Below are 12,848 nucleotides of genomic sequence, written 5' to 3' on the forward strand. Positions count from 1 at the left end.
AAGACATTCTTTGGCAGAAGAGAAATAATTCATTTGAAAACTGGCAGAGGTACTGGAGAAACAGAAGAGAAAATATTGCATCAATCTTCAAATTTGTCAAAGCAATTAAATTATCTAGCAAATGTTTAATTGAACTGCCCAATATATGGAGTATTGAATATTTCCTCTCTCTTCTCCCAGAATACTGACAGACTAATACAGTAGATTGGATACTTGGGGTAAAGTGCAGGAAGAGTGTGTTTTCCATCACTGCACACAATGTTGCAGTTTTTAACCAACCAACAGGACTGGAAGGACTTGACTCTTCTAAATGGTTTTTAGAATTTACAAATAAACAAGTATAATTGTTAACATATTTTACAAATGGCACTGCTTACATGCATTTCCGTCATGCTTTGATAAAATGAACGGATTCCATTGCTGGCATCCTCCTTTAACACAAATAATTTACATGGAGATTAGTTATTTGGATAGCCGTGTTCTGCAAAAAGACTGAATAAATGTGAGTTTTTTCTTTATTGTACACCTTCCAATTCTACCACAACATTCCCAAGAAAAAACATTAACAGCTTTGCAGTGCTCCCACAGGGGTGGTTTGCTAACATGCCATGTACATGTGTTTCATCTGTTTTCTTAACCAGGAGGCAGAGACTGATACTCCCGTGCTACAAAGCACATGGTGTTTTAGAAGCTACACAGGGATGAAACAGTTCAAATGACAAGCTTCACTTAAGAAAAGACAGATTTACAACTCTCTCTGCTGTGCCTGTGCTTTCTAAGTGGAAGATAGGACTACGTAATGTGTGAAGATCGATGTTTTATGATCATCACTTGAAGAGCATGTTTTACTTTTCAGGAGTACCTTACTTTCAGTAAGAATCTATAGAAGCAACATATACAAGAAAGGCCAGTACATTTCTTAAAAAATGCAGGTATGCTTAAATGTTTTGGAAGGCCTTATTTTGCAAATAGAGCTGAGCTTAGAGGGGCTCAGACTCGGTAGACTCAGTAACTTAGATGTATTCAAACACTGCCCAATGCATTGAGAGAACTGAAGGGCTGGCTCTGTGTGAAGAGGCCCTCTTGAAAGGAAGGCTTGTTTTCTTCTTGGGTAATCACCATGGCACATAGCATTAACACTTCTACTCGGCGCTTGCTCTGGTTATTTATTATCACTGGTTAGAAGGCAAATTCAAAGAAGAAAGAGGGAACAATGTCTGGAAATAAGAGTGAATATTGTGGGTTTTAAAAGTTATTGGACACAATGGTACTTGAATGTTCACCACCTTCTGGCTCATTAATCAAAGACAGAACACCTCCATGTCCGGAGCAATTTGGGAAAAGAAGTCAAATGAGATGTGGCCAATTTTGTTAGACAGAGACTGATAATATATCCATAAAATATACTTGAAAAATCACCCTCTTTTTTCTTCTCATTCTTCCCACTGCAGATTTTAGTCCTCACAAGCACATATTAAATGCTGCCTTAATATGCTATTTTTTTTCCCTTTCCAAATCAAGCACAGTGCCAACAGTCAGCTTTGGTTCCCCATACCCCGTCCTTGAGACTCAATGACAGTAAAGCACCAGCCAGTTGCATGAAAAGGCATCTTTTACAGCACTCTTATATTTCTACATTAATGCAGCTTGTTGCCAAGGTTTTAGCCCACAGACTGGCTGACTGCCCATCCAGAGCCACAGAAGCCACAGTAAGGTTTGGAAACAACCCTTTACATATTGCAGTGGAGAAATGATTCAACAACTGCTAGACTTCATTCAGTGCAAGAGTACAATCCAAAGGTTTACCTGATTCCTGGACAGAATATGACAGTAGCAATCATATTTAAATTACTGATGAAAATATTCATAATTATTTTAGTTTTGTTCATAATTAGCTCAATGCAGAGAAGAAGCAGGACACAAGCTCTGCTTCAGTACCACCTGTATTCACACTGTCAAACCACTTACGTCTCAAGCAATTGTCAAACTGATGAATTTAAATGGGACGTAAACAATCCCTAGGACTGCTCATCTTCCACAGGGCTGTCAGTTCCACTCCATTAAATAGTTCATGTTAAATTAATCTGTTTTCTTGCTGAATGCTGACTGCTTTCCTTAACATGCACACCTCATTTACTCATGCAGAGAAACAGCCTGGTCACTACAGTACGTAATTTCATGTCAGTTATAGAGGGAGGGATCAGCTACCATTTTCTGGAAGTCTAGGTGTCCTGGATAAGTGACTGCTAAGCTTTTACAGGCTGGCTCTCTGTGAGCTGTATGTCCCACATACCTATCACTTCCAAACCCACTACAGTCATCAAGCCTGGTCTATGGTATTTTCTCCTCAGATAAAAAGTAAGGACAGAGCTATCTAACAGTAAGGGATCCAGGCAGGCTCAGTCAGTAAAGGAATCTGGCACCCCCACCTGACCAAGAGCCGACTTGGCCACCTTTCTTCCCTGCTTGAGTGAGCAGCTCACTCGCTCCTTCCTTCTGCATTTAGAAAGTACATGCTCACTGCAATGTCTCTCAAAATGCCAAATAAATTATTTTCTTCTTAAAGCAGGGCTAATAACAGTCCCTGCAGGTTATATAAACTGTCCTTCCTGCCCCCTTTCCTGTTGCAATTAGATTTTAATACTTTCTGAAACAACTTCTAAAGCAGAACACCTTACTAGGAGATGGAAGACCTCCTCCAGGGTAAAGGGATCCTTGAACTCTCTGTTCCACTTCCCAGGAGTGCCTTAACCACCAGGATACTATGTGAATGCAAGACACATCTTGCCATCTTAGAAGGCAAACAGAGCTTGCTTTATTTATTTATTTATTTCTCGCAGTCTCAGCAGGAAGCAGGATTTCAGAATGCAATGGGCTTCGCTTCTTTTTGTTTCTCATTTTCAGGTAATTCCCACACCCACAAATGGGTGTCTGGGGTTTAAGTATTAATGGTGAACAAGTAAAACAAGGCATTAATTCCACCTAGGAATTAGAAACCTACAAATTTGTCATGACAGCATAGAGTTTGCTGGTGCTCATGTTCTTTATCACATCTGTAACCTTAAGTAAATTTGGGAAGAAGAGTTTATTAAAAACTAATCCATGTTGACAGCAAATACCCTCTTGCTTCAAAGACTAATCTGCTTATGTAGCATACGTATCACTTCTAGGTTTTCTAGTTTTATGTCAAGTCATGTAGAAGTTTTTCATAGTTTGGTGCATTTGGGCACATTGCTTGGCTCTGAATGAGCCACTAAAACCACTGACACTGCCATGAACCAGGGCCTTTCAAATGACTGTTATTTAGAATCATAGAATAACCTGAGTTGGAAAGCACCCACAAGGATTTTCGAATCCAACTCCTTAGCTAAACACAATTTCATGACTCCTAGTGGCCATTTTCTCTTTTCCATTAATGGCAAACCAAAAGCTCACAACTTCTGCCCCAAATTAATCTCCAGTTCTGCCTGGTTATGCCAAGAACTGCAGATTTTCCACATAGTGTATGCTTGCCTTTACATGATTTAGCTAAACAATCTCTAACCATCTCTCATCTGTTTATAAAAAAAATAATAAAAATAAATAAATAAAAGGATGAAAGCATATATCACTTATTAATTCCTGGGGGAGAAAAGTAATAAAAGACAGCCCATTCATCCTCTTCCTCTACTATAAATACAGTAAGAAGGGAAAACCAACAATTTACTTTATTACCCCCGGCAGTTTTGCTGAAGTAAGGAGACTGAAAGCTGCCTAAAACGACAGAGAGGTTTTTCTTCTGGGGGAGAAAATTTTCAGTGTCGTTAATACGGCTTCTCCAAAGGGAATGTGGCCTTCTCAATAAATTGTTTCGCAGCTTAAGTTTTAAATACCAGTGATTTCACAAACACCAATTCAAACAATCTCATGCAGATCTGTAATACGTTGGTACTCAAATGTTTGTAAATTGAATCTCTAACATAATATCTAACATATAGCAGCAATACCATAAATCTTGTAGTCATGGAGAAGGCTTGCATTGCCTTAGAGAACTTAGGCTTTAGAAAACTCATAAAGACAGAGTTCTAGCATTCTTCTACTGCAAGATGCACTATATATTCAAGAAATTGATATTTTTAAATATCACAAAATGATCTGGAAGACATATATTGTACATTGCAGTGGTTCACAGAATACTTGCTGGTGGTCTGCAGAGAGCTAGATAGTCCTAGGATGCTGCTTACTCTGTATTCAGCTATTAAACCATATTTAAAAAGTTAAACTCACATTAAGAATATATGATATTTATTGTTCCATGTGAGCAATTGATGCAATTGTCACAGGAATAGTATTCTGTTGGCAGAAAAATGGTAATGATCTATGTAATGACAAATGGGCTGTGAATTAGGCCCACGAGGCAACATCTCTGTTGAAACATGAATTTGTGAATGTTTTATATTACCAGACACTTTGGCCACACCATGAATGAGACTTTCACATATTATAGGTACCTAACTTAAGGTTCATAAAGAGGCATAATTTTTGTGGGGTGACCTACTAGCACTTTCTGAGCATCATTCCATCCTGAAGGATGTCCCCACAGACATCCACCAACTCTTCATCTTCTGGTTCTTCTCATTAAGTAAGCTAGTTTCTTCCTGATGTTATAGAACTATTCATACACACTTTAAAACTTAGAATTATAATCATACCCTCTGGAATAGGAAAATATGAGTGTGTAACTTCCTGATGATCTAATGATTTCAGTGGACTTATTGATGTTCAGTGTCCTTTTGATGTCAAACCATGTCCTGTATGGCATGGTGGCTCACTGGAGATGGGAGTCTCTCTGAGACATCCAGCCTCGGAAAACAGAGTTGAACTCAGCTGTAATGGACTCTCACATTACTGGAAACAGGTACTGCTACCTTCTCACAAATGTATATACCTCATATACATCAGGTTGAGGAGATCACCTCACCTATTCTTAAATCCTCTTGAATACTGCAGTTCTGAAGGTTGCTCTGGCTCTAACATTACTGGATTAATTTACACCTTGGACAAAACCATTTTTTTTCCACTGACAAACTTGAAATCCTTTAAACTTGGAATATTCTAGGTGATCAACAACAAAAGATTATTTCCCCCTTTGTGTATTATGTATACATGTACATTTTGGGTAGGCTGACTGCCAATACAATAATTTCTGTTACAATACCAACTTATTAACAAATTCTGTCTACATGTTTTGAAACTGTTCAAAACTTCAACTTGACATACAAGTAACCCAGTTAATCTTTATTTCCTCACAACAGCACCCACTGACACATTGCCTGCTCTGAAAGTCCCTATAATTGCTAGGGAAGTCATCAGTGGGGTCACTGTCACGCACCTTCATTTTCAGTTCAGCAGCTACTATTTGTGGAAAGGAGGAGGGTTTGCCTGAAAGAACAAAGTTCAAAAACACAACATGCCCTGTTAGTATAGTTCAGTTGTAGTCAAAATGACTTTTGTAGTTCCTTATTGGAAATTAAATCTCCCCAAATCAAATGCAGATGTCCTGTGTTTGTTTATTTATTTACATTTTTTAGAAGTGGGAAGCAATTGTGAGAAACAGACTTAAAATTCTAAGAAGAATCCTTGATCCCAGTAGTTGTTGTAAAACATGTTTTCTCAAACAAAATACTAGGGGGAAAAAAAAGAAAAAATGCTAATGTCCCCCTACCCCCCCCCCCCCCCCAACTGAAATGGTTCCAAATACTTTCTGTTTAGTTCTACCCTGTATTGTGATTCTAAATAAATACAGCTGCTTTCTCCTTTACTTATTGAAAATGCAATCAGCAATGAAGTTAATTTGTGCCTGACCAAGGCTCTTACAGTAACTGATTACTTACAGATGCCAAGTCTCCAAGTGAAATTTTTGCCACCTGTTTTCAATTTCAAGATTGGCAGTTTTGTATTTCCACAGCTTAGTGACCTCGTGTGGGGCTACGCCATCTGTTGCTGCATTCTCCATGCTCTATCACCAGTTTCCACAGGACATCAACAACATCAGAATAGCTTTATCAAGAGTTTTTCTCCTTTATGCATGGAAGCATACTAAACACTACAGCCTGGAAATATCAAAACTATCATCCACATCAAAAAGAATCTGCAGATGAAACATTGATTACTTTTCATTAGCAAGTGGTTTCATTCAGGGTGTGAATATGGTTTACTGTTACGTCAAATTAACCATATCAAGAGGTTTCCATATATTGCACAGGCCAACTTTCGCTGCATTTAGATTTGGAAAGCCATTATCTAGCTTAAACACTTTGTACAACCTGAAGTTATTCAGGAGAGCCCATTCCATTCATGTAAACAGTGTTGTCAAAATTTAATCTATGTACTAGAAAAATGTAATGGTATAATCCATTTAAAAGGGGTAATAAAACACACTTGGGAAACAAACAGAGTTTGGTGGTGATAAAGCAATGAATAGAAATGCAGAATTGCTTAATTTTCCCAGCAATCTACAAAGGATATGCTGCTAAACAGTTTTGCAATATATTTTCCTATTTTAGAGTAAGACTTGTTTTCTAAAATATATCACCAATATTGTTTAAGCCATGACTCATCTTACAAACGAATTCCAGCTTGTATTGTTATGGTAGTGATTACTAGATGGTATCCATAAGGGCAGACAATTATGGAAAAGGACTGTTCAATTAACCCATCTGCAAGCTGCAGTACAAGCCTCTAGGGGATGGTGTGTATATTAAGTTCATCCCACATCTTTACTTTTGGACCCTTTCCACTACAGAATTCCAGCTGATATCAACCTGCATGGACTAGGGTTGCTTGGTGTTATTATTACTTGCTTGTATGATCATAATGGCTAAGTTCCTTTGCTGTTGACAAGACCCAGGGTGGTAGATGCCCTGCAAGCATGGAAGAAAAAGACCATCGATCCCATCCTTCCTCTTACTGCATAAAGAGTTAAGGATATGCTAAAGGCTGTGCTCTGAGATAAGCTGCAGAGGATGAGTGGTTCCTCATAATATTTTAATCACATTTAATCACAACCAGTAGAATACTGATGACATCTTGCCTGCTAATGTTGTGTTTTCTGAATTCTGAGCATCTTCCCCCTCTCACATGGCCTAGTGGCAGAGGAGGCAGCAGCGAACCAGGAGAGGGGGAGGCCTGAGATGTGGCTTCTCTTTCCCTGGCTTTGGAACAGGCAGATGGTGATGGAAGAGAAGGACTGCAGGCACGAAGTGCAGAGAAGCCATGGATCACAAACCACGGACAAATTGCTTGGGATGGGAAAAAGGGATACCAGGCTGAAAAATACTTACCTAAGAAAAGGTTGGAAATAAGGGGAAGCAGGAAAATTGTAACTTTATACTAAGATGCCAAAGCACTTAAATGATCGTTTCCCTATTTCTTACAACAACCACAGAGATTTCAATATAGTCTTCTTCCCACTGTATGAAATTATGATAAGAGTTGTCCCCAGTCTATCTCCCAGGTTATGAAACAATTGAAGACCTTTCCTCCTCTCCTAAAGGTGGAGGAATTCTGAGACATTTCTTGGGTATTGGTAGAGGCCAGAGATAGCACAGGACTGAAAGGCATGCTCCTCTGGTCAGCCATCACTCTTCAAAAACCTTCAGGCTGCATTTGAGTCTCTCGTGCTGCTGTTGATAGACACAGAACCATTTTTTTCCTCAAGATAACTTGATTAACCTTCTGCCATATTGTTTGTTATCAGTCTCTAGAAAAGTACGAGCTACTTTGACATCAATCTGAAGCCACCAGTTTATGTCTTTTGAGTAAAGAACTCCACCGGGCAAAAATTAGATTGTGGCCCACTCACTGCGACATCCTCTGACCTCAGTTAGCACTGACATAAAACTAGAAGAATGCTGTTGACTCAAGTGCAGCTATTCCCATTGTACAGGAGTGCATCTGAGGTCAGAATCTGACTCAAAGTGCTTGCCAAAGACTGCAAAATATTATGAAAGAGTGGCTAACAGAAGCTACCCACACCCACTGAGCTGTGGATGTTCAGCTGAGAAGCAGATGTTTTAAGGGTCAGTACTTCTGTAATAAGTAAACACATTTATTGTAATGTAGAACACTGAGCTAATAATATAAATACCAAGCAGGACACTTGAAATGCCATGCAAACAACAACATACATCTGAAAAATAACTACAACAAATGCTTGTTTTTCACCAGAAAGATCACAGGATCAGCAGCTGTTTACTGCTTCAGCACACCAATTACAACGTAAGCTTAGCCAGTGTTTCCAGTAAAGCCCGCTCCCATCTATCCCATTTCTAATAATCTGTGACATTTTTTTCCTGGGTCTGATATTCAGAGAACTTTCTGTCCAAAATGCTGGCTGAGTTGCTCTCAGAACAAGGCCAAAAGACCACGTGCTCTGCTTTTCAGATTCAGTTAGCTAAAACTAATGTACTCAGTTCTTTCCAAAGACCCCCTGTTTCTTACTCAGCAGTATAACTGCAGAACACAAATAAGGAAGTTTCTGAAAACTAAACATTTTAATTAGAAACTAGAAACAAACAAACAAAAAACCCAGAAAAAGAAATCTTTGCATTTACTTCTGTTTCTGCGATTTAGCTCAATAAAGTGCATCGATACTATACCAGTTACACTTTCAACCAAGAAGACACTCACCCAGATTTAAGAACAGACTCAAACTCTGGATTTTGGCAGGCTCTGGGTCAACTCTTAATAAGGTAAATGAGGCCTTCCAGGAGGCCTTTCAAGAGCTCCTACTTATCAGGATCCCCGTGCAAGTTCTCCCTGTGCTCCTGCCCTTTCAGGGGGAAACCACAGAGTTTTGCTTGTCACATTACAGGAAGCCTGACCTGCAAGACTACACCCAGCAGGTCACCCCAGCAAGCAGGGAGAAGACATGGGCCAGGTGGCACGGGGACACTGCCTGCACCTGTGCCCACAGAAAACTTCAGAACTGTAAAAATATATACAGGCATTCAGATGTGGGAGCTGTGTTCTCACCAGAGAAGTATAATAACTGCATCCAAACAGACATTTTATAATAATCTATGTCAGCTGTTTTGTTTTTATTTGACCTACTACTCAACATGTTAAAGCAAAAGCATTATCTGCTGTTCAAAAATCACAGTGAAAATGCAGATACACACAAAGATTTCTCCTAGCATATTTAGAGTTTTGTTTCTTCCCTCCTACTTTCTTTTTTACAAAGATTTTTTTTTTAATTTTATTTATTTATTTATTTATTTTTAGAACAAGACAGATCTACTATTCTGTAGAAATCTCTCTTTTGTCTTATGGCTTCCACACCGAGCAGTAAAGCTATTGCAGCAGAAACAAGCAAACAAAGCAGCCCACTTACAATCCAGCAAAGAAATCCTCATAATCTGTTCCAAAGTGCTTAAAATCTTCTCTTGACCTACAGTTTTGCACATAGCAGCCTAGGGTGAAAGAAACTAGTTTACGGGTCTCTGTTAGCCAAGCAAAACTTTGGAGCAACTAATGAAGAACTTGCAAATAAAGTACCATCTAGAATTGTACTTAACGTAATCTTTTCTTCTTTGAAATGTGATTTCTGCCTATTTGTTTATTTATTTATAGATCAACGTCATGCTTGGATGAAAACAATTTCCTTGTTAAGCTTCTGTAGTATCTAAAAGTACACATGAGTTTCTGACAAATTGGGGGTCCTTTCTCAGTCCCTGAAGTAAGAAATGTGAATACAAATATTGATAGAGATAAACTTGGGTCAAAGTTAGAAAATTCAGGAGTGGGACTGAGCCACCAAATTTAGATAGTTGCTCAGGTAATGCCAGATCCTAGGGTGAAGGTTGAAAACTTCATCCAACAAAGTTTTTTTCATTGGAGCATCAGCTAGCACCCTCTAGTAAAAGGCATGCAGGGGCGTTAGAGCTCAGGTAAATATCTCTGCTCAGTATTTGCCTTTTAAATCAGTTCTAAATTATAAAACTTCTTGCAGAGATTCATATTACTGATTTTCTCCAGAGACTTACTCCTGATGTATTCTAGCTCCTTAATGTGGTTTTACCTACTGTTCCTCTCTTTGTCTACTGTTTGGAAACTTTCTCAAAATTCAGAAAGCCATGTTATTACTGTGGATGTCATATATATATGTATTTAGTTCAAATTAGAACTTAAACATGTTTGCACCTACACATTGCAGCTCTGAGTTAAAAAACACAACTCATGAAAAAGGCTATAACAGACATATGGATGACTTCCTTATTTTCATTGGCCAAGTCTTGTGAAATGGAAAAAAAAAAAAAAGTAAGTAAGATTTAAAACACAGCTGGACAGAAATAGACACAGTTTAAAAACATAAATTGTTTAACTGAACTCTGAAAAACTCTACCAGAATGAAGAACAGAAAAGTAATCACCTTGAAAACAGTACTGTATATTCTAATATAGTAGAGTTAATAACTAATATAGTCACTAATTTCATTTGTATTTCCATAAATCAGAGTGAGATTTATGCTCTCTGCACCACAGAGGCCTGCAGGACAAGACCGGTGACTCTCATAGAAGGCTTTCACAGAACAGCTTTGTGCTCTGCTTCAAAAAAAGCAAAGGTTCAAACAGAACTGCAGGACTAATTCCTTTCATATATAAACTATCCCTAGCAAACATTTTACAGTGTAATAACTTGTTAATATTCCTTTAAACTTTAGATTTATATGAATAAATCACTGAAAACAATACACAAAACCAAGCAGCTAATTTCAGCTTCTTGAAAGGAGACCTGAGTATAAGGATAGTCATGGACATACCATTTCCCTTGCAAAATGGAAAGGATGTGACCAGACACACAAAAAACAAAAACCAAACCAAACCAAACCAAAACAAAACAAAAAAAGAACTTAAGTGTTTTAGGTTTTGGTTTGATATAAGGAAATTATAAACATATTTAAGTTATGTAATAGGACAAGAAAAAATAACTTTTAGTAAATCTCCTTTTCATTATTTTTATCTGCTTTTATGCATATTTTCTTCCTTGTGAAATGTAGAGGTTTGGCTGTCTTTATTTTTTATATAATTATTTTAATATACTGAGAGAACAGAGCCTAATGTCTGTTAGCTGAATTTTATCAAGTAATATTTTCCCTATTTTAAAATATTTTCTCCCTCCTTTGGTAAAAGCAATTAATCTAGATTAGTGTAAATTGACTGGCTGTTAAATTAACTCAAAAATGTATGGGAAAATGTTTCAGGTTAAAAATTAGTTGCTCAGCTGTGCTTTAGAAAATGTTTCAAACAGTATTCTCTAGGATGCAAAACCTCTTCAGCAAGCTAAGCAAGCTTTACCAGTAATTATGTTATTAATCTTCAGTGTGACTTCAGTGATTCTGTGAATTCTAAAAGTGTCAAAAAGTATAATTATATTTATAAATTAACTCCTCCAGTGTTGTAAAATGCAGAAGTAGAAAAAAAGATATGCACAGCAGAGGGAAAATTTGGTACATGCAGAGTATCAGCATGAGATTTACTCACTAGTATTCCAGAAGTATAAGAGGAGTTTTATCACGACAACTACCATTGCAGTCTTATAGCTCAAATGTATTCAAAATGCAGTTAGGCCATTAGAAGTAATACACCAAAAAGACTGACAAATTAATATAGAGATTTTGTTACTTTAAAAGCAAAGACAGTCAAAATTCCATAAACTCTACCAAGCACTTTGTTATCGTTTCCAATTTTGCAAGGAAGTTGTTGTTCTAATAGACAGTTGTATATAATCCTGAAGTAACTCTAAACCCATTTTCTACCTGTTCTCAATCATTTGCTTGGTGGACACAGGCAAATTGCTATGTTTTTTCCTTGTCCAATTTTGGGGTGGAAAACAGTTGACTGATATGGATTAGTGCCTCTTGGCTGGTGGAAGGGTGAAGCTGTTAGGAGGCATTTTATGCCTTGGAGAATAAGAATGAAGGATACTGAGAGTATCAGAATACAAGGTTTTCTTATACTCAGCATGAATTTGTACCAACAGTAACACATGTACTGTAAAAAATGTGAGGATTCTTGGACATGCATTGAGAATAATGGTATCAGTCATAATTTCATTCTTACATTAGTGGGGAAAAAAAAAGGGGAAAAGAACAAATTGATTTTGGATAATATAAGGGAAACATTTTATCTACATCCTGTCATTTTCTAGCTTTCAAATTGGGCTTGTTCTTCAGCATCTGAAAATGCAGATAGACAAAGCATGAAGTACATAACCTTCACTCTCCCATGACGCATCCACAAGCCTGAATAATAAAAACACATGGCAAATCTCCGGACATTTATCAGCTCAACATTTGCTCACATCTGCTGTATCCTACACAGCTATAACAACAATGCAAATGGTATAAAAGACAGGGCCAAACTTGACCAAGAGTAGAGTATCAGTTGGTTGGATAGATCTAAAATTAAAATAAAATAAAACAAAATAGAAAAAAAAAAAAGAGGAAAAACAAACAAACAAAAAAAACATACTTCATCAAAAGGAAAGACAACCTGAAGAAAAAGTTCTCATGAATGTTTGGCAACTTCCTTAGCACTCCAGGGAATAAGCAGATAATCTCTTCCTTTCCAATAAAATGTTTGTAGAAACTATAGAGCGAAAACCAAACAAACACCAAAAAAATCCAAAGATGATACAAAGTATTTTCCAGGTTTTATCATCCAGATTTTTTTTTTCCCAGTATATCAATTCTGCATTTTTATTCCCAATTTTATCTAGAGATGATATCAAGCCAAGTCAGACTGTGAAGCTCAGTTCTGCAGGTAAGCTGGCAGTGCTGTCAACATCTATACAGAATTCTCTGCCAA

The 12,848-nt window shown here is 37.5% G+C and overlaps 1 protein-coding gene across 1 annotated transcript in view; it reads right to left on the reverse strand.

The window, feature by feature from the left end:
• Positions 1-12,848, reverse strand: part of PLXDC2 (plexin domain containing 2) — a 266,237-nt gene that overhangs the window by 151,277 nt on the left and 102,112 nt on the right. The window lies entirely within an intron of this gene.

The sequence above is a fragment of the Cygnus olor genome, chromosome 2, assembly GCF_009769625.2.
Source record: "Cygnus olor isolate bCygOlo1 chromosome 2, bCygOlo1.pri.v2, whole genome shotgun sequence".
Taxonomy (NCBI): Eukaryota; Metazoa; Chordata; class Aves; order Anseriformes; family Anatidae; genus Cygnus; species Cygnus olor.